Genomic DNA, 4,030 nt, shown 5'->3' on the forward strand with positions numbered 1-4,030 from the left:
AGAGTGCAACACATAAAAAAAAAGAAAGAAAAAAATAGAGTGCAACACACTACCTTTTCTATGTTAAATACAAAAATACTTAGTACTGTGTTAAAATATTCAGTACAGTACATACTGCCCATAATATTCAGTACAGTAACATACTGTGCAGCTAGCCTAGGAATGATGGGCTACTGCATATAGGATAGGTGTGCAGTAAGATACACCATCCAGGTTTGCACAAAGTACCCTCTGTGATGTTCACACAACAATGCACTTCCTAGAGCTGCAGAAGGTTGCCTCCTCCTCCAGGGGGAGCAACTTCCTCTCAGGTTCTCCAACCTCGCCCATGGGTGACGGCCCGCAGACCCACAATTCCAGATGAGACAGCTGAAGAAGCAGCCCGCGATGATAGAAATAGCAGGAATAAGCTGGAGCTGGAGCTGGCTGGGAACCACAAGCCCCTCACTGAGAAGGATGCACAGTTAGCAGAGATGTGGCAGCACACTGACCGCCCAGCTCTGTGGAATGAAGCAAGCGGCCAGCCCGCTGGAGCCCAGGGAGCCTGAGGGCAAACTACAGAGCAAAATGAGAGCCTCATCAGGTGGCTGCATGACACTCTGAAGCAGTATCAGGGCCTGGAGACAAAGAACAGCCAGGTGGACGGAAGAGTAAGCAGCTTTCTGAGGAGAATGGAGACCTCTCCTTTAAGCCGCGGGAGTCTGCCAGTCACTGCATAAGTACAGGGCGCCCTCAGCAACTGCCTGCGGAGCACAGCAAGGCCACTGGGAGCGGGTAGAGAAGCAGGCTCACGAGGAGTGAGGCACAGCCCTGAAGGACAAGAAATGCCTTGAAGAGAAGAATGAAATCCTTCAGGGAAAACGTTCACAGCTGGAAGAACATCTGGCCTGGCTACAGGAGAACCCGCCCCAGAAGAAGGGCGAGGTGCTGGGTGATGTCTTGCAGCTGGAAACCCTGAAGCAAGAGGCGGCCACTGTCGCTGCAAACAACACTCTCCGAGCCAGGGTGGAGGTACTGGCAACAGAGCGAGGCCAGCCGGAAGCCAAGCTGCTTGCCGAACAGGGCAGCTTTGAAGGAGAAAAGCAGCCGCTGGGTAGCCTGATCTAGCCTGATCACGGACGTGCACAGCTCCGTCTCTAACGTCAGCCAAGCCAAGGAAGAGCTGGAGCAGGCCTCCCAGGCGCCGGTGGCCCGGGTAACCGCCCAGGTGGCCTCTGCGACCTCTGAGTTCACCACACTCAATGCTGCCCTACAGCAGCTGAAGATCAAGAACCTGCCCGCCTAAAGCTGCAAGCCAAAAAGGAGTAGGCCCCGCGCGTGCACAGCCTCCAACAGCAAGAGCCTCCCAAGGCCTCCGCCACCAGGTGGAGCAGCTGAGCAGCACTTGCTGCAGGAGGAGCGGTGGTTGAACGAAACAGCCAAGGAGCAGGAGGCCACCAAGAGGGACCACGCCCAGCAACTGGCCACAGCTGCTGGGGAGCCAGAGGCCTCCTGAAGGGAACGGATGAGTGAGCCAGCAGCTGGAGGCATGGGAGAAGGAGAAAGCTGCCAAGCTAGAGATTCTGCAGCAGCAATTTGAGGCTGCTCGTGAAGCCCGAGACAGCGCCCAAATCTCAGTGACACAGGCCCAGCGGGAGAGGGCAGAGCACAGCCAGAAGGTGGAGGAACTCCAGACCCATTTTGAGGCAGCCCCCAGGAGCAGCGTCAGGCCCAGGTGGCAGAGCTAGAGGCCCAGCTGACGTCTGAAAAACAAAAAGCAGCTGAACAAAAAGCAGAAAGAAAGGGTGGCCCAGGAGAAGGACTAGCTCCAGGAGTCCTTGAAGGTCACCACTGGCAACCGTGAGGAGGAGAAGCACAGGGCAGCAGATGCCTTGGAAGAGCAGCAATGCCTTATCTCTGAGCTGAAGGAAGAGACCAAAAGCCTGGTGGAGCAGCAAAGCGGGAACAGAAAGAGCTAGAAGAGAAGGCTGGGTGCAAAGGGCTAGAGGCTGGATTACAGAAGCGTGGGGAGGGTCAGGCTGAGACCCCGAGGCAGGAGCTGGCAGAGACTGTAGCCTCTCAGTGCAGGGCTGAGAGTGAATGTGAGCAGCGTGTCGAAGAGGTAGCCACCTGGTGTGAGCAGTAGGAGGATAGGAAGAAAGAGGAGACCTGGGGTGGTGCCATGTTCCAGCAACAGCTGATGACACTCAAGGAGGCATGTGAGACCACCCCAACAGGAGCTGCAGGAGGCAAAGGAGAAGGTGGCAGGGGTAGAGGGCCAGAGGGAGCTCCAGAGAGGCTGAAAGCAGAATGAGCTACCCCAGCTCCATGCCAGCCTGTCCAAAGCCCACCAGCAAGGAGGTGGCCACCTGGAGGCCTTGTGCACAAGATAGGTGAGCAGCAGGAAAGAGCCTCCCAGGAACCACTCAAGGAGCCCTGCAGGGCAGGAGATACAGAGTCTGAGTGGCTAGAAGGGCAGCAGGGACACTTGTTCTGCAGCACACTGGAGGCAGAACAAATGGGCAGTGAGCTTGCATGGCTGCAGGCTGTCCTCATGGAGAGCCAGGGGCAGCAGAAGGAGGAGCATGGGCAGCAGGAGAGGGAAGTGACATAGCTGACCGAGGAGAGGGGCTGGCACCAAGCCAATCATGCCCTGGGGAAGGCAGGCAAGGCAGAGCTTTAGATGTGACTGCAGAACACCCTTAATAAGCAGCTGGCCCTTGGCCTGACAAAAAGAGGAGGACAATGACCACCAGGAGCTAACCATACTTCGCCGTCTGGACGAAGCCCAGACAGCAGAGCTAGGGGAGCTTCAGCAAACTGTGGAGCAAGTGAAGGAACGAAAGGAGCTAAGGAAGAAAAGGAGCACCAGCAGTCTTCAGGGATGACCAGCAGAGAAGGTGCATCCAGAGCCCCAGCAGTCTTCAGGGACGACCAGCAGAGAAGGTGCTTCCAGAGCCCCAGCAGTCTTCAGGGACGACCAGCAGAGAAGGTGCTTCCAGAGCTCCAGCAGTCTTCAGGGACGACCAGCAGTGAAGGTGCTTCCAGAGCACCAGCAGTCTTCAGGGACGACCAGCAGAGAAGGTGCATCCAGAGCACCAGCAGTCTTCAGGGATGACTAGCAGAGAAGGTGAAGCCAGCCCAGGAGCCCAGTCTGAGGCTGCTGGCAGGACAGAGCCAACAGGCCCTGAGCTGGAGGGACTCCAGGCAGAAGTGAGAAAGCTGGAGCAGCAGTGAGGCAGCAGCAGGACCAGGCTGCCAGTCCGGACTGCAGCTTCAAGGCTGAACAGGCTGAAAGTGACAGAGCTCTGGAGGCTCTGTGGAGCCAGTTAGAGAAGGCTCTGGAGCTGGGGCATAGTCAGGGCACCTTAGCCTCAGCCCAAAGAGAATTGGCCACTCTCTGCACCAAGGCCCAAGACCATAACAAGGCTGAGGATGAGTGAAAGGCTCAGATGTCCCCAGGGCTAGCAGGAGGCTGGGAGAGAAAACAGCCTCATCAACAGATTGAAAGAGGAGGTGCCCATTCTTAGCCAGGAGGTCCTGGAGAAAAAGAGGGAGAGCAGGAAATGACTAGTTGTGGCCGAGTCAGAGAAGAGCTAGAAGCTGGACAAGAGGCTGCACCTACTCCTGGCAGAGACAGCCAGCAACAGCACTAGAGACACAGACTGAAGCTCTGCTCTTCAGGCAGAGCCTCCTAGAGGAGGTCAAGAAACCCCAGGGGCTTCAGAGAAGCTGCGGCAGGAGCCGGCCTTAACAGGCAGAGTGAGCAGAGGAGCTAGGCCGAGAAACAAAGGCATGGCAGGAGAAGTTCTTCCAGAAAGAGCAAGCCCCCTCTGCCCTGCAGCTTGAGCACACCAGCACACAGGGTTAAATGTAAAAAAATTAACCATAAGCAGACTAGACTTATTTTTTCTCATTTACGTAGCAAATATTGTGAAATTGAAACAATACAAAGAACTGATGTGTAAATGTTTTAATCACCTCAGAATAAAAACAAAGTACTTTAAAAACTGTAAATATAAGTAAATATTCAAATTGTCTTATAGCAGTG

At 55.2% G+C, this 4,030-nt stretch overlaps 1 pseudogene; it reads left to right on the forward strand.

Annotated features, from left to right (window-relative positions):
* Nucleotides 1-250: 250 nt before the first annotated feature.
* On the forward strand, nucleotides 251-2,282 carry LOC128563401 (nuclear mitotic apparatus protein 1-like; annotated as a pseudogene).
* The last annotated feature ends 1,748 nt before the right edge of the window (nucleotides 2,283-4,030 follow it).

Source organism: Nycticebus coucang, chromosome 13 (genome assembly GCF_027406575.1).
Source record: "Nycticebus coucang isolate mNycCou1 chromosome 13, mNycCou1.pri, whole genome shotgun sequence".
NCBI lineage: Eukaryota > Metazoa > Chordata > Mammalia > Primates > Lorisidae > Nycticebus > Nycticebus coucang.